This window comes from Micromys minutus (genome assembly GCF_963924665.1).
Source record: "Micromys minutus genome assembly, chromosome: 10".
In the NCBI taxonomy this organism is placed as follows: Eukaryota; Metazoa; Chordata; class Mammalia; order Rodentia; family Muridae; genus Micromys; species Micromys minutus.
The window spans coordinates 13,442,217-13,460,900 of record NC_137979.1 but is presented as its reverse complement, the minus strand read 5'-3'; the positions used below and the strand labels follow the sequence as shown (position 1 = coordinate 13,460,900).

Sequence of the window (18,684 nt, the reverse complement as noted above, 5' to 3'; positions counted from 1 at the left end):
CACCCTCTCCTGTCTCCACAGGCACCAGGCACTCAAGTGTACAGACATACATGCAGGCAAAGCACTCATACAACTAAAATAAAATTAAATTAAATTTAAAAATGAGAACAATAGACTCACTGCATTCTCTTTTTAATTCTAAGATTTGAGTGTAACTGTTATTTCAGAAACAGAAAATAAAACAAAATTCAGAGTGGATCAGGGTGGCAAATAGCCTCATATGACCCAGGAATTTTTTTCATAGTGGCATTGATGATAATTCTCTCTCTCTCCCTGTACTGCCCCTGTCCTGCCCCTGTTCCTCTCTCCCTGTATCCCTCCCTCCCTCCCTCCCTCCCTTCTCTCTCCCTCTCCCTCCCCATCCCATTCCCCCCCCCCCAAATCCACTTTCCTGACTCTTTAGCCTCATCTTCATCAGATCTTAGAATAAGCTCCCAGCCACATGGGACAATATTGTCACATATGAGAAATGAGATGTGTGACCAATGTGATGTGGGTTGCCCAGTGTGATGACAGTTTCCAAAGAAGCTGCACCTGTATTAGACCATGAACAGGAGGTAGCTGTGCTGTTCTTTCAATAAGCTTTGACTCTTAAGGCTTCAGACCCCTCCCCCCACCCCCAATCCAGACTTCTGTTAACCATGCTACTTGGATTTACATGGATGATGCTCTCCTGGTGCATGGATCTGGATGTCGGCCTGAGACCAGGCCCCTTCCTAATCTACTGCATCTCAATTAAGCTCAAAGAAACATGAGAATCAAACCTGGTAGCCATCACCCTTGGGTCTCCTACTCTATTCTCACTTTCCTATAAAGACGTTCCTCTATTTTATAAATGCAACTGGGAAAAGGCTGGAAAAGTTGGATCACAGACCCTCCAGCTGCCCCACCCTCTCTCAGAAATAAAGCCACACCTCCCCTATAGCTGTGGCTTCTACCTCCTGCTTGTAAACAATATTCTTCCTTACCTCGGCCACTCTGAGCAAATTCTGATGCCTTTAGTCAGGGGCAGCTTCTCCTTCCCCTGGGGAAAACTTATAAAAGTAACAGATTTCTCTGGAGGCAGACAGGCTTGTTCTTGCTTTTCAGTACTTCCCTTCCCTCCTTCCTCTCCTCCTCTCCCCTCCCCTCTTCCCTCTCCTCTCCTCTTCCCTGATACTCCATCACATTTTATGTGACGGCTCTCTGTCTCTTGCTCTCTAACTCTTCTCTTATCTGTGAGTCCCTATCAGGTTGCATGTGATAGCTCTCTGTCCTGATTTTTTCTTTTTTACTGCTCCTTCCTCAAGGCCTCATCATGGTCTCATAGTTTCAAGGCTCTCCTTAAAAAGCTCACTCTTGTGGTTTATTTAACACCTAGTGTACTCATCTCGCCCTCTGGCTTCCCCTCTCCATCCTGGCATTTGCCGCTGGTTTACACAGTGGGATAGAGACAGGTGTGGGGCTACCTGCCATTTCCCCTTTTGACTCCTGTCCCAAGAGACCTATAGGTAACCATACTTCCACTTTCTCCAGGACTGTGGGTCCCAACTTCTCCTTCCCTCCCAAATGATTTGTAAGCAGTTGCAATTTATGTGTTTGAGGTCAGTCTGAGTAAGGTCAGTCTGGACAGGTTGGATCTAGAGTGAAACCAGTGTCACCTGCACAAGTTGAGAGAGTCTCCACTCTCAGGGGACTCGGTACGGTGATACTGGTTCAGGGGACAATAGGGACAACTGTGGCCTTCATGAGATGCTTTCTAATTACTACATCAGCACATCAGCAAAAAAAAAAAAAAAAAATGAAATCAGTCCTGTAGGATGTACATACAATGGGATTTTATCCAGACATAAATAATCAGATCATGCGGTTTGCAGGAAAATGAATGAAACTGGAGGACTATAGTAAACAAGGAGATCCCAAACAAGTATGTTGTCTCACATGTAGATCTTAGCTCTGATTTTCTATGTCTGCATATCGATGGGAGGGTTATTAGCATAGAAACTAGAGAGCAACCTAGGAAAGAAAAGAAAATTACTTTCATTAGAAAAGTGGCCAACTCCCAGGCAATGGGCCAAGAGACACCTTGGTGGTGGTGTTCTTATATCAGTCAGGGGCAGAGCAGATGGCAGCCCTTCCTTTGTTCATCCTAGCTTGATGCCTGACTTGGTAGCCAGAGCCGTCTTATGCCCATGACACATAAAAATCAAATCAAATCCAGGAAGCGCAGCATGGGAGGAGGAAGACAGAGACCTTCGGATCACCATGACACCCACAGACCTGCTCTCTAGAGCACAGCACAGGCAGGCTTTAAATACCTACTGGCCTCCACAACACGCAGGACAGACTGAAGATGTCACCTAGGGGCCTACAATTCATGTGGCCAGCCTACAGCAGGAGCCATCACAACGTGCATGTTTGTGGTGTCATGTGGGAGAGAAAGACAAGCGGAGCACTTGAGCATCATGGGAAGATGGAATTGGAGACCCAAGAGTGGAGAGGAGTCATTTGTTATGAGTGGACCATGGTGAGGCCGAAGCCTAAATTGCCAGGTCAGTGGTAATGTCCCTGGTTCATTACCTTCAGAGAATATGGGGATGTCCCTGGTCAAAGCAGATGCCAGGGAACCACATGGGGTCACTCTCCTTCTTATCCCATCAGCAAGGTTGGTGGCCCAAGCTCGAGCTCGAATAAAGGCCCTCATGCAATTACATCGAGATGTGGTTCCTGGTGGTCCCTTTGGGGTTTTTACAATCTGGGCACAACAAGAGCATAGGAGAGCTGGCCCCATGACCTGTCTGCCGTGGGGGTGACATAGGAGTGATGCCCTCCCCCTTCCCCTCTTGCCACCTGTGGAGAGTTGGCCACAAGGGCATGAGAGCAGGTGAGCTGGCCCTGTACCTCACCTGGGCAACAGTGGAGCTGGCCCTGATGGGCAAGGCATGGGTGAGCCAGCCCCGATGGTGTGACTGCAGGAGAGCTGGCCCAGCCCCTCACTGGCCATCGTGCTCAAGTCCTGCACTTTGCCTGGACAGCACAATGGAGCTGGCTCTGGAGGCATGGGTGTGGTGAGCTGGCACCAAGGGCAAGAGAGCAGAAGAGCTCTCCTGCCAACGGCTGCTGCGGTAAGTGGCCTAGCTGGGGCAGTGCTGGAGAACTGGCTCTGGCAGTGCATAGAAAGAGAGCCAGTGGGATGACCAGCTCAGCCACCACCCGGGCCCAGAGCCAGGGCTCTGAGCTGGCCCATCCCAAAACCTGTATCATCTGCGAATGGTTGGGACTCATGAAAGGGCCAGTCTTGATGATTCAAAGTTGCAGGATCTCCATGACACAGGACAACAACAGGGTAACTGGGAAGCATCCAGAAGAGGATCCAATGTGGATGGTGTCACAGAAGCCAGAGCTCTGGAACCAGGCCAGTGGCTCACTGCAATGAACATTTGCAAGTGAAGATGTGTGGACAGAGGGACACACTGTGGGACACACTGTGACACCCTGCAGCTCACACGGTGAGATCTTTTCTGTGTTTGGAGTTGTTGTTTCGATTTTTTTGGGGGGGGGAGTTTGCAAGAGTCAAGGGCACATATGAGGGGAGAGGGAGATGAGCGGGACTGGGGTGCATGATGTGAAACTCGCAAAGAGTCAATAAAAAATGTTTAAAAGAAAGAAAGGAAGGAAAGAAGGAAGGAAGAAAGAAGAAAAGAAACCGGCCCATAATTACATCACAGTAAATGTTATTTAAACCAAAAATGCTATTAAGGTTGGATTAATACCTTGACCTTTCATGAGATCTTTTTTTTTGGGGGGGGCATGTTTCATGAGGAGCTGCTATTAAAGTTGACCCCCTCTCCTGGTGACTATTTCTAATGAACATCATTCTTATCTTGGTCTGGGTGCTCTGCATCTTCCACTGGGTTCCATTATGTCAATTAAAAGCTGCTAATAGATTAAAAAGAAAAAAGAACCTTTGTAGGTGAGTATTGTACTTCTGGCAGTGCACACACACAATGGTCAGGTGAGTATTGTACTTCTGGCAGTGCACACACACAATGGTCAGGTGAGTATTGTACTTCTGGCAGTGCACACACACAATGGTCAGGTGAGTATTGTACTTCTGGCAGTGTACACACACAATGCTCTTGCACCTTCTGTTCCCTATGAATCCTGGGATGTCGAAATGTTTGTTTAAACCCGACCCTTAGACGCTCAGAAAGAGGTTATTTTCTTTTCAAACAAAAACGTCCCTTTGTATCCACTCTGAGATGCCATCCTGTGGCATATTAAGCTGTAACCACACCCTACAATTACTCTTTTGGCATAATTTAGAAAATGACTCGGAGACGCCCTACATCCAAGGCACTGTGACCTCTTAGCTGTGAGAGAGATGTCATATGCCCACTAGACTCACTAGACTTGTGCCCTAACCCGTCACCTTAAGCTTACCTCAGATAGCATTCTTGGTGCACACACAAGCAACCCATTCACCCTTGAGCTTCTCCACATCCTCCACGCCTCCACCTGGCAATTCTGCTCCTACTTCCTCCCATTTAACATCTCCATCTCCCTCTCTCCCTCCACTCCCCTCACATGTTCACTTTAGAATTTCATATATGAACTGAGGAGACAATCCTCTTCAGAGCATAGCCTTCCCTTCATGAGATGGCTAAGAGGGGCTTTAGTACCATCTGGTTACGAGTCCCCACCTCGGTGTCTCAGCACCAATACAATACAATCCAGTGTGGCCATTTAGCCAGCATCCCTATGTTTTCTTTCAGGAACTCAGATGACCCACCGTGGCTCTTGGCCTAACCTGACAAGATCACAGTATCATCTTCACCACCTGCTGCTCACATAAGAAATCCCGAGACTGATCTTTAGCACAGATGGGTTGATGGGTTTATACCTGTAATCTAGTTACAGCCAAGCCAAGCTCCTCTGGTATGCCTGATTTGGAATCTCACTGATCATATCAAACCACTGACGCAGGAAGTGATGGGGGAAGGACCAGCTCAGTCCATTTTAAAGGCCATTACTGTAACAGGTTGTGGGGATAACACATGGAACTCCAGACTCAGGCCAGCCTGGAGGCACATTTTATAAGCCAACCCTCTTCAATTTTTAAGCAAAAGTTTCAAATAACAGGAACCCTAAGACCCTCTCCCCACCTTATTAGGCATCGCCTTCAATGTCTATAAGAGACCTCTAGAAAAGCCAAAAGGTAAAGAGGTAAACAGCAAGTTGGGGATCTCAGGAGGTCCTAGAGCGCCATCTAGTGTCTGTGTGCTGCAGCTCCGGGGAGTGGAGCAGGCCAAGGCCAAGGCCAAGTTCCTGTGACTGTGGTCTACCAAGAAAGCCCAAAGTCCCACAATAGTCTAACAGATAAGAAGAAAGTTTTCCAGCCATAGATAGAACAAAGAACAGATTACAGAGGGAAAATCACAGAACCTTGTGTGCTTTATAATGAAACAGTAGGCCAGTGGGAAGGCTCACAGGGTAAAGGCATTTGCTGCCAAACCTAACAGCTCTAGTTTGATGCCTTAGTGGCAGGAGAGAGCCAATTCCCAAGTCTCCTGACTTTCACGGGTATGTGTCTGGGAAGGAGGAAGTTGTGTGTAGTATGCATATCTGCGTGTACCCAAATATACAATAATGACTTTTAAAACCTTTTTTAAAGGGGCTCCCATGAGATCATATCTAATCTGCAAGGTAGGGAACCACTGGAACGGGGAATCTTCCTCTCCTCGTTTGTGTGGGAAGATCAGCCTCCATCTAAGTCCCCCCACCCCCAACACACACACACACTCTGGTCAAGTGTAGCTCAGCAAAACAGCACTTGCTTATCATGTGTGAAGTTCTAGATTTGATTTACAGAAATGGAAGACGGTGAAGAGGAAATGGGGAAGGAGGAGAAGGAAACAAAAGATGAACCATAAGTTGATTTGTGTCTAAACTGGATAATGTCTGCTTACTTAATGATTGATTATATTTTTTCCTATATATTTTTTGCAGTGCTGAGGATAGAACCCAGGGTCTCACTCAGGCCAAGCAAAGACTTTGCCAGTAAACTATGCCATAGAAAAGATGCTTAAAAGTCTGTTTCTTCTGGAAAGAAATTCAAATATATACTCCTTAAGATTTATTTGTTTTAATTATAATTAGTTATACGTCTGTCTATCTGTCTGTATGTATAGGTATCCATGGAGGACAGAGGTGTCAGATCCCCCTGGAGCTGGAGTTAACTGCTGAGCCATCTCTCCAGCTACAAGTATATATTTCATCATAAAAAAATAAAAATGTTCTCAACAACAATTTGAAAGAACAACTGTAATAATTGCTCAAAGGAGCAAAGTATGGAAAGTTTTTATTGTTTTTAAAAAGATGTTTCAAATTATTATGTATTTTGGTACACATAGGTGTGCATGCCACTATACACATCTGAGTCAAAGGACTTGGGAATTGTCTCTCTCCTACCACTAAGTGGGCCCCAGGCATCAAACTTAGGCTGTGAAGTTTGGCAGCAAGCACCTTTACCCCCTGAGCCATCCCACTGGCCTAGTGTTTCTCTTGTAAAGTACACAGGGTTCTGTGATTTTCCCTCTGTAATCTGTTCACTGTTCTTTCTATGGTTTGAAAACTTCCTTCGGATCTGTTAGCCTACCCATACACTGTTGCCAGTTCTAACAAAATCCACCAAGGACAATCTATGCACCTATCCATACACTGTTGCCAGTTCTAACAAAATCCACCAAGGACAATCTAATATATTGACATATACAGAGACAGTGTTTCAACTTCTGTGCTGCTCATGAGATACCTTACCAATGAAACTCAGGTCTCTAACACAGGCAAAGACCTAGAGATCGGTTCAGTGGCAGGTACATTGGGGGGGGGGGCACTACAGCAAATAACCAACAAACAAAACAATAAACAGTGAAGGGAGGGGCAAGGTTTCTTCGGGACCAAGAGATGCTGAGTGTAGGAAAACTTAAATGAAGCAGAGCTTTTTTTTTTTTTTTTTTCTTGATAGACTTAGTCAAATAAGATTGATTTATGGAAAGGAAGTTAACATGGTCCTGACCTGGGAAGTAGACCCAGGTCCTGTTTCCTAAAAGCAAATGTGGGATGACCTGTTTAAGTGCCCCTTATCTGAAGCTCTGCATGCTTCTCAGCTTCAAGGACCTTTTGACAGCCTAACTGATAGGTCAACTATTAAGCTTTCTGTGAACCTAGGATTTTGAAGATCAGTGTGTGTATACAGAAATCTGGTTCAAAGCAGTTCTACAGGTTCACAGTCTCATAAAGCACTGCGGAGTAAGCACAGCCTTTGGGAATGGTTTCCAAGGCAACGCTGGTTCTAAAGCTAGCAGGCACTGCATGCCCAGTTGGGTCAGAAGCCACTCTATTTATGGCCCTTGGGCCCTTCTACACACTTCCATCATGGTCCTTCTTCAGTCATGAGTGCCACTAGGTTGCCTTGTTTTCCCTTGAGAAAACCAGTGACATCAAGATGAACTTGTTCTCCTTGGACCCACAAAAATTAAAGCTGGAAGTTATAGAGGTAATGGGTCATCTGTCAAGAATTTTGTGACAATCTGGAAGAGGGTTCTACATATATCTCATTGATTACTAGCCTCATGAATGTGCATGGGTTTCTGTAACAATGATCACTCCTAACATTCTTTAAAGCTACAACAACTGAAAGGTGATGCTCTGAAGAGAATACTCGCCCACAAATAGCATCTAAATGTGATGCTTGTCCCTGCCTTTGATCGCTGTCTTAGTCAGTGTTCCATTGCTGTGAGGAGACACTATGACTACAGCAACTCTTATAAAGGAACACATTTAACTGGGGCTGGTTTACAGTTCAGAGGTTTTGTCCATTGTCGTCATGGTGGGAAGCATGGTAGCACACTGGCAGACATGGTGCTGGAGAAGCTGAGAGTTCTACATCTTTATCTGAAGGCTGTTAGGAGAAAACTGGATTCCAGGCAACTAGGATGAGGATCTTAAAGCCCATGTCCACAGTGACACACCTACTCCGGCAGGACCACACCTTTTAGTAGTGCCATTCCCCGGGCCAAGCATATACAAACCATCACACCACCCTCCAGGAGAGGACGGTTATCCGAGATGGCAAGACTATACCCTGGAGCAGGAGTGATCATCTTGTAGGGACCGTTGGTCCTCTCAGGCAATAACAATAAAGAACAGACTGATAATTTATTAGACCACCTTGGCAGACCAGAGCTAACACAGTGACTAACAGAACAGTCTTGCCTAGTGGATCCCAATATTCAACAAGTATCTGCCTGGGCCGTGTTCGGTTTCCATAACGACTGAACTACTTGCCTGCCGTGGTTTTTATGTCATGGATCTCACAGTGTCAAGGAGGAAATAGTTACAACAACCAAATTCCTTGGACCAATTATGCAAATCACCTATTCCTCCTCCTTACCAACAGCGCCCTGCAGCTCCCACTCAGAATGACGGAGAGAGAAGATTTGTCTGTGTGTTCCCTGGGCGCCTGCCACACCCAACAGCAGTAGTCAGTAGTTATGCCTGGTGCTTATTCTCTCTGTCATCTGTCTGTCACCCTTGTGCAGGGATGCTCAGTGTCCTCCACACTGCTCGTTCTACAAGTGTGAGCTGCTGATCACTGAGCTTGATGGTGTCTTCAAGTCCTGCGTGTTTATGTACAAGAGGGCTGTTGGCATATATTTGTTCAATCTTATATGTACCACCCTTCTCTACCCTTATTCCACCCTACTTCCTTCCAGCCCCCCAACACTAGGTAGAGGAGAAACAGGGCATAGACCTCTTTAGACTACTTCCTGCTGATTAGGGTCATTGGGTTTCTCGGGGCAAGTCCAATCTTCATAGTCAGGATTTCCAGTTTCTTCTTTTCAGCTCTTTGCTGATGACCGCTAGACAAACTGCAGCAACAACAACCACAGCGCAGCAGCAGCAACAGCCGCCGCTGCCACCACCTTCTTGGAGTTTGCCTAGCCCCTCTTGGGGCTCTGGCATTTACACCCTCTGAAAAGTTCCCAGAATTCCAAACATAAACTATCTGAACCTGGGCAAAAATCCCACCTCTCCTAGAGCACAAGACAAATCATAGTCACCTCCTGTGAAGCAGCCCCCTTACACCACACCTGGGAATAAAACAAAAACATATTTGCATAACATTAATAGCTAGGTTTTAAATTTTTATGTATCTTATGTATATGAGTACACTGTAGCTGTCTTCAGACACCCCAGAAGAGATCATCAGATCCTATTATAGATGGTTGTGGTTGCTGGGAATTGAACTCATGACCTGTGGAAGAACAGTCAGTGTTGTAACCACTGAGCCATATCTCCAGCCATTTTAAAAATTTATTTTATATGATAACTGGATTTTTTTTAAAGAAACCAGTTCTCACTGCAGATCCTGATTCTTGCATTTTCTGCTCAACCCTCCTGGGTAGCTAGCTGTATTTGGCGAGTCAGTATTATGCCCATAACTAGATATTTTCAGTTCATCCTCTCCCAAAGATAACTCATTGTTTCCCTCTTGTACTGTTCTAGCCAAGACTTCTGGTATTATAAGTAAGAGTGGAGAGCACAGCCACCTTGTCTTGGTCCCAGTTGCAGTAGAAATGCTTTCAGCCCCCCCCCCCAGCCCCCATTTAATACGATGTTGGCCATAGTGTTGTCATGTGTGGCCTTTGCCGAGCTGCATCCTTCCCGCTCCCACTTTCCTCGGGACTTTTGTGTGGGGGAGCAATGTTGAGTTTTACAAAATTTTTTCTCCTATCCATTGAGATGATTATGTGATTTCTACCCTTGAGCCCATTTATATGATATATTATATTTATTGATTTGTAGATGTACCATTTGCGGAATGACTCCAACTTGATTGTAGTGAACAATTTTTTGATGAGCTCTTGAATTTGGTTTGCAAATGTTTTTTTGCTGATAATTTTTGTGTTTTTCATCAGGGAAATCGATTTATGCCCCCACCTCGTGTGTGTGTGTGTGTGTGTGTGTGTGTGTGTGTGTGTGCATACACATGATATATGTGTCTGTTTACCTAATTTTGAGAAATCACTATAATCCCGGTTTTGTGAAAAGAATTCAGAAGTGCTCATTTCTACTTTATGGAATAGTTTGAGAAGCTATAGAATTAGTTCTTTGAAAGTCATGTAGAATTTACCAGTGACTCCATATGGGCCTGAACTGGTGTGGTCCCACTTTCCGGCTGCTGTAAGCCTGCGCCTGGAGAAGGCAGGGCTTAGTCCCAAACCTGAGTTCTTTGCCCATGTTTTCCTTTGTGGCGTCAGACTCCGTCTGCTACACAGCAGCCGGGAAAAAGAAAGTGGAGCGTGAGACAAATGCAGTGGTTCTTGGTCTACTTTCTGGGTACCTGGGCTCCAACAATGTACCACCGGGACAGGAAGTCAGGAACGGGCGTCCGGGCATCTGCTCATCGGCTCGCCAGGCAGGAAGTGGAATACAAAGCCCAAGAGGAACGGGATCAGTTCTGATTGGGAGGGAGGAGGAAGAGAAGGATTTTCTTTGGGAGTCTTAACGACACAGCTCATCTAGGCCGGCCGAAGACCTTCCCTGTGGTGACCTTTAAGGAAGCCGCTCTCTGAAACAACCCTAGTTTGTTCCGATTTCATTACTGGGGGTAGATGTGGACACACATACTTTATTCAGGATGAACCAGGGATTATGTACTTTTGGGGGGAAGGCCATGAGAATATGCGTGAAGGGAAGATCATTAACTGAAGGCTAAGGCAGAACTCCAGGGGCTGTGACTGAGTGAGCATTGTCCTTTCAGTTAGTGGTCTCAGAACATCCAAGAGGGCCTGGGAGGGGGCAGCTCCACTCCTACCGTCTTAGATCTCAGATTCCTGGGGTTCGAGCACACCCTGGTAACACAGTTCCTGTTTGCTTTTTAATTGTTGCTTTTTTTGTGTTTGGTTCAGTCTGGTTCCAACTTCAATTTTAGACTTATTTCTTTCATTTTGGGTCAATTGTGGTAGGCCATACATATCGAGAAACTCGCCGATTTGTTTTGGATTTTCAAATGTAGCCGACTCCGTGTCTGTATTTATTTATTTAGTGTTGTGTCTGTGTGTGAATGTATACAAGCACGCTGTAGCTTGCCAGTAGAGGTCAGTGGACAACTCTGTGGAGTCAGTGATCCCTTGTCACCTGTAAATGGGTTTCAGGACCCAGCTCCAGTTGCCAGCTTGTGTGCTAGGTGACTTTACCGATCAGCAGATTTATTTTTAGTGTTTTGAGGATTCTTTATACTGATTTCCAGAGTGGCTGCACCAATTGGCTCTCCCACTAACAGTGAACAGGGTTCCTCTTTCTCTAGACAGCATCTGTTGTCAAGTTGTTTTGCTGGTCTTAGCCATTCTGACAGAGGTGAGATGAAATCTCAAAGTCCTTGTTTAACTTTGTGTTTCTCTAATGGCTTAACATGATGAACATTTGACTTAGTCCTTGGCCATTTTTATTTTTTCTATTGAGAATTCTCCGTGTAGACCCAAAGGCCATTTTGAAATATGATCTTTGTCTCTTTGACTCTGTTTCTTGTTGTTATTGTTTTGTTTTGTTTTTTTAGTTTTTGGCATATTCTGGACATTTGTCCTCTGCCAGATGCACAGTGGGAAAAGACTCTCCTACTGTGGGTTTTTCCTTAAACTTCCTACACCTACATTTTATAAAGTTCTGCCCATGTTTTGGTTTCCTACCGATTTTAGCGCCTCAGGTTTCAGTCTGATGTCTTTGTCCCACCTGGGGCTAATGTTTTATATATATGTAGAAATGGGGCTAATTTCACTCCCTTTTTCCAGCATTATTTGTCGAATGAGGATGCTGTCATTTTTCCAGTGTGTGTTTTTTTTTTGCTTCTGTCAAATGCCAGATGGCTGTAGTTATGAATATTCGTTCATACTTGGGTCTTCTATTTTGTTCCATGGGTCTCTATATTCTGGTTTTATGCCAGTAACATATTGCATTCATTACTGTAGCTCTGTACTATATCTTGAAGTCTGGAATGGCAATTCCTTCAGTATCATTCTTTTTGCTCAGCATTGCTTTGGCTATCTGCAGTCTTTTCTGGTTCCTGTGAATTTTAAGACCTTCTTTTTTGGTTCTGTGAATAATGATGTAGGTATTTTGATTTGGATTGAATGTATAAACTGTTTTTGATAGAATGGCCGTTTTCACAATATTAATCCTACAAATGTATGAACCTGGGATGCCTTGCCATTTTCAAATGTCTTTCTCAGTCTCTTCCTTCAGAGATTTGAAGTTTTTACCGTAAGCCTTTGACTTCCTGGGTTAGTTAGGTTTTTCAAAGACATTTTATCCTCTTTGATGCCACTGTAAAAGGGTATGTGTGCATGATCACTTTCTGGGTTTGTTTGTTGTGAGTGAATAGAAAAGCTACTGATTTTTGTAAGCTGGTTCTGTACTCTGCCACTTTAACTGTTGCTGGTTACTAAAACCTTTCTGGTGGAGGCGTTTGGAGTCTCTTATACATAGTGTCATATTTCCTGCAAATAGGGATAGTCTGGCTTCTTCTTTTCCTATTTGTATCCATTCAATTCCTCTCCCTTGCTGTGTTGCTCTGGCTAGTGCTACAAATACAATATTGAAAAGGAGTAGGTATGGTGGACAGCCCTGTCTCATTCCTGATTTAACAGGATTGGGTTATCCTCCATTACGGATCATGTTAGGCTGTTCCATATAGCCTTTGTTATGTCGAGGCGTGTTCCCTTCACTCCTCCCTCTCAGACCTTAACATGAAAGTGTGGTGGATTTTGTCAAAGGCTTTTTATGCGTCTATTGAGGTGATCATGTGATCTTTGCACCTATTGAGATGAGCAGTTTTTAAGAGATGATCGAGTGATTTTGGCTTCTTGTCAGTGACATCCTCACTTGTTATGTGTGTTGATTGCATCCTGGTTCACCTTCAGCGGTTTGAGTGAGTTCAGAAACTCACCCATTTCTCTTACATTTCCCAGCTTGATGGAGCACAGATTTTTTTAAGGCATTTTCTTTTCATAGCCTACGTTCCTTGGTGTCCGTTGTAATGTTCATTCGTTTCTGATCCTCTTAGTTTGGGTCATCTCTTAGTCAATGGGGCAAGAGTCTGTCCATCTTCTTTATATTTTCAAAGAGCCAGCTCTTGGATCTACTGATTTTTTTTGTATTATTTTCTTTGTTTCTATTTTATTAATTTCTGCTTTGATTTTTATTATTTATTGCTTCCTATTGTATTTGAGTTTGATTTGTTCTCTTTTTTTTCTTCAAATTCTTGAGTTGCAATATCAAGTCATTCATTAGTGCTCTGTTTGTTCATTCTACAGGCACTTATGGCCGTCAACTTTCCTTTTGGGACTGCTTTTGATGTGTCCTGAAAGTCTGTTGTGATGTGTTTTCATTTTAATTTACTCCCAGAAGTATTTTGATTTATTTCTTGGTTTCTCCTTTAACCCATCCGCAATTCAGTAATGAGTTGTTTGATGTCTGTAAGTTTATATACTTACTAGAAGTTTTTTTGGTTTTGTTTTGTTTTGTTTTGTTTTTGTTTTGTTTGTTTGTTTGGTTTTTGCTGTCCATTTTGTTTTGTTGCATAATGGTTGATAGGATACATGGGAGGCTTCTGTGTGCTGAGTAAATGTATATTCCTTGGCACTTGGGTGGGATATTCAGTAGATATCTGTAAATTTGATATAAGATAATCTTTAATTCCGAGGTTTCTGTTTATTTTTTTGTTCATTTGACCTATTAGAGAAGGTAGGGTATTGAAGTCATCTATTGTTGAGTTTGTGTTTATCTGTGCCTTTAATTCCACTGGTATGCATTTTTATAAAATGTAGTGCACCAGAATTTCTTGCATATATATTTACTACTATAACATGTCCCGATTGATTCTTTGATTAGTATGAAATACTCTAGTCTCTTTTTAGTTTTAGTTTGAGGACTACGTCATTGACGTTGGGTGTTAGAATGAAAGCACCTGCTTGCTTCCTGATCTCATTTGCTGAGAATACTTTCTTTTTTCTCTTGAAGGTGGTGCCAATCTTTAAAACTAATGTGGGGTTTCTGTAGACAACAGAGAGATAGGTTTTTGTTTCCTAATAAATTCAGCAAAGTTGTTCCTTTTGATTGGAGAGTTGGGACCATTCATATTTAAAGTTATTACTGAAAGGTATGTGTGGTTTGTCTCAGCTGCTCTGGAGGATTCAGACGGGATTAGTTCCATATCTCTGATCCAAGCTGACCAGGTGGGTTAGAGTTAGTACTTCAAATAGTAAGAGACCCTTGTCAGCAACATCATGGGGGTGGGTGAAGAAGGGATCTGCAGAGAGAGCAACCCAAAACCTTCCAGATCATAAGCAATGTCAAATCAGTGGGCGGTCCCTTAGAAGGCATGTACCCCAAGCAAAACGCAAAAATAATACAAAGAAAAAAAAAGAGTATTTGAATGAAGATGTGAACGGGTTCATGGAGTACCTGAAACAGAACTCAAGGTGCTTCACAATGGACAGACAGCTGATAGCAGCCGACAGCTGGGAAGGAAGGGAAGAACTTGCAGTGGCCTCAAAGGACAGTCAACCGGAAGGAAGGTGGCTAAAGAAACAGGCGGCAAAGAAGAATACAATGGTATGTTTCCGCTGTCGACAACCTGGCTATAGAATTGCCAACTGCCCAGCTGTACTAGAGAGTCAGGACATGGGCCCCGGCATTTGTCACTGCTGCGGATCCACGGAGCACGAGATGACGAAGTACAGACGGTAGGCCCTGCGCTTGGTTAACTTCCTTTTGCAAAATGTTTTGTCTGCGGAGAAATGGGACACAGGTCCAGATCCTGCCTGCCCTGATAATACCAAAGGAGTCTATGCTGATGGTAGCAGCTGTAAACTCTGTGGCTCCATGGAACGTTTCAAGAAAGATTGCCCTGAAAATCGGAACTCAGACCGAATCATCACAGTCGGTCGCAGGGCAAAGGGAATGAGTGCAGACTACGGAAGACGTCCCGGATGTGCCCAAACTGCAGAGACCTAAACCGAGAATACCCAAAGTCGTTAAATTTTTTTATAAGAATTGGTACAGTTGTCAAGCAACATCTCAAGTTTACTTTCCAAAGTAGACCTTTAGAGATTCAACTAGGCACGTGAGGAGGCCCTGTATTATAGACACGACTCTGACCTTGACTCTGACCCGAGTGTGTGTGTGTGTGTGTGTGTTGTCTGTCTCTCTGCCTGTGTGTCTGTCTGCATTTGAAACAGATTTTACGTAGTCCAGGTTGGCTTCACACTAACAACCCTTCTTCAGCGTCCAGAATACTGAGATTGCAGGCAATGTGCCTAAGAGCAGATCTTAACAGATGGAACTTAGAAATAACGAAGTGCCTCGACCCCTGATGGTGGCAGTCATCTCTATAAATGTAAAGTATGAATCAAAATTGACCCCTAAACTAAAGGCATGTAGTCATATGCCTTTCAGCTTGTGAATAAATAAATATTTTGTTATGTGCTCTTAATTCATAGTATCAATTTATTGTAATAAAAATTTATTTATCTGTTGTCACAAAATCTGTAAGTTTTAGTACTGAATAAAATTATAACGGCTTTTTAAAAAAGAGAAAGGTATGTGTGTCGATTATAGTCTTTTTCTGGCCTGAGTTCTTAGTCATTCTTCACAGTTCCTTAACTATAGCTTCACTCATTTTCTTCCGAGAGTCTCTTGGCTGTGCCTGTTCCTCTCTAAAGTATTGCTTCTAGTATTCCATTTAACAGTTTATGTTCAATATGAGTTTTTTAGGCTGTTTATGTCAAGGAACATTTTTTCTTTCTCTTTCAGTTATAGCAGATACTTCTCTGAAGTTCTGGGGATCAAACTAAAGGGTAAAAACAAGCTAGGTAAGCCAGCCTCTGAATGGAATCTAATATTCCCGATTGACTATGATTTTACTTCTTTGTAGGCCAATAGTTGTTTTTTCCGAAAACATGTCTCTCCTTAACCATTGTTTTATTCTGTGAAGGTATTACTTGTGTGGGGTTGAGGTTTTTGTTTTGTTTTTGTGATTTTCCTATAAAGACACTTGGTTTCAGTTACCATGTGTACTGGCTAGTTTTATGTCAACTTTACAGAAGCTAGAGTCATCAGAGAGGAGGGAACCTCAAGTGAGAACATGGGGCCGTAGGCAAGCCTGTAGGGCATTTTCTTAATGATGGATGTGGAGGAGGGTCTAGCCAATTGCATGTGGGGGTCACCCTGGACTAGTGGTTCTGGGTTTTAAAAGAAAGCAGGCTGAGCAAGCCATGAGAGCAAGCCAGTAAGCAGCATCCCTTTGTGGCCTCTGCATCAGCTTCTGCCTCTAGGTTCCTGTGCTCTTTCAGTTTCTGCCCTCCCTGATTTTGATGATGAACTGTCACATGGAACAGTGAGTGAAATAAAGAAACCCTCTTCTCCCCAGTTGCTTTTGGTCATGGTGTTTCATCACAGCACTAGGAACCCTAACTATGTTACCAATCAGATAATTTTGATTACTCAAGTATTATCTTTGTAGACATTAATTTTTCATTGGGAGTAAAAAAACAAAACAAAACTAGGGGCTGGGAATGTGGCACCAATTAAGAAGCCTAGTATGCATGAAACCCTGAGCTTGCTCCCTAGAACCTCAAGATACTGGGCATAGTTATGTGTATTCAGCAGGTAGATACAGAAGTTGGGTCATCCTCAGCTACAGAGTTTTAGGTCAACCTAGGCAAAATGAGACTGTTTAAGCTACACCCACCAGACACAAACACACACACACACACACACACACACACACACACACACACACACACACGCTCGCACGGCCCATGCGCCCCCTAACAAACAAAAAGGTAAACTAAACAAGCAACTGTTCACTGGCAGATAGAGTAATTAGAGCGATACATTCTTTCAAGTAAAGCAGGTAGTGGGGGTGGGGTGAAAACTCGGCTGTCATTTTCAACAGTGTAGCAGTGGAACTTCACAGCTTTAAGAGCTTCTGGATCCTGAGTCTTGGTAGCAGTTGCTGTTTTGTTTTGTCCCACCTGTGTTGGAATGTAGTAAATTAGCCAGCAGTGAGGTAAGAATATCTGAACAGCATCAAGTGTAAGCCAAAGGCTTTTCTGGACTCTGCTTTCTTTCCCAACACAGTGACTGTACTTCAAAGACTGTGAGTGTGTGTGTCCCCACAATATGCCTCGGGTGACTCATTCACATGCAGAATTCCTTTAGTATCCCAAAACCTCAGATGTGCAAGTCCTAACTATAAAATGGTGTAATATTTGCCTCTAACCTACATGGCCTATGTGCATCCTATCAGGTCCTTCCACTCCTTTCTCTTTTTAGTATGAATCTCACTATTTTCTTAGGTTGACCACAAACTCCAGGGCTCAAATGATCCTCCTGCCTCCAATGAGTAGCTCCCAAACATATACACAGACACACCAACACTCCCTCTTCTTCTCTGTAACTCCTCTCTGAGTGATACTCAAATGCCAGCTAGGATAGCATGCTACGCCATATCTAACGTTGGGTAAGACCATCACTGCTTTAAGGCCAGACTAATCAGACAAGCTTCAACTGCAATTGTTCCTCAGAACCATGGCATCAAAATGCCTGTCAGCAATTTTTCTCAGCTGCCTCATCTGCTAGCTGCTGTTACTGCAGTGCATTTGATGACCTCTACTTCTGCCTTTTCTGTCTTGGTGAATTATTTTACTGCTCCACATCATGAGTATCTGTCTGCTAGAGTTTGACACCTAGCTGTTATTCTGTTTAAGGAATAGTGGGGGTAGGGGAAAGGGTTGTCCACTTACTCCGTAGACACAATTCGCAGGGTGGAAGAGCAATGTTTTCTCTTCTGAGTTGGTTTACTGCACATCTGTGTAACAACCCTCAGATGGGAGGGCTGAATGCATTACAGCTCTATACGGTACCTAATAGTAGCTAGCCTGTGTGTTATGTGGCTAGTATAAATTGAATGTGCTATACTGAGCCCGTAAAACACGATATTTCAAAGCCAATGCAAAAATTTGACATGATATTGTCTTTATTGGAATGCTTGTTAAAATTAATTTTATTTTTCTTGTTGCAAAAAAATGCATAAAATACAGCCCCTAAAAATTCGTATGCCGGCTGGCGTACGAGGGAAAGAAATGTGTTCTTGCCGCGCCCAATTCCCAGCCGTGGCACTGGGGTACCCAACACAGTTGCCAAGATGGCAGTCTCTCCAGAAACTACCACACGAGGAACTCCAATGACCAACAAACAGAACCTGGAAACCCTCCTCGCAGAAAACGCGCAGACGCAGCCTTGCCCTGCCACACCCCGTTCGTCGCCCCACCTCTTTGCGGCAGAGCTCAGGCCGGTGCAAACCGGTTCAGTGGCCTGACGGACACTCAGTTCTACCCAATCCTCAGTACGCCCCGCCTTCCAAACGGAGACTCGAAACGTCACAGCGCTGGCGTCTCCAGAGGCGGCTCCAAAGCAAACCGGCCCGGCCCTCCAGTCCATAATAGGCGCAGACCGTGCCTCACACTGGCAAACCACCAATGGGGTGAAAGCAGGGGCGGGATTCTGTTGGCCCAACCCCCTTTCCTTCAGCATTTCTCCCGAGCCAGCGGGCGAGAGGAGGGCTGATAGGCGGGACCT

The 18,684-nt window shown here is 44.1% G+C and overlaps 1 pseudogene across 1 annotated transcript; it reads left to right on the top strand.

Annotated features, from left to right (window-relative positions):
* The first annotated feature begins 10,282 nt into the window (after positions 1-10,282).
* Positions 10,283-18,672, top strand: LOC308426349 (zinc finger CCHC domain-containing protein 9-like; annotated as a pseudogene). The gene is made up of 3 exons: positions 10,283-10,402; positions 14,269-15,099; positions 18,243-18,672. The product of its transcript is annotated as a zinc finger CCHC domain-containing protein 9-like (transcript).
* Positions 18,673-18,684: the final 12 nt, after the last annotated feature.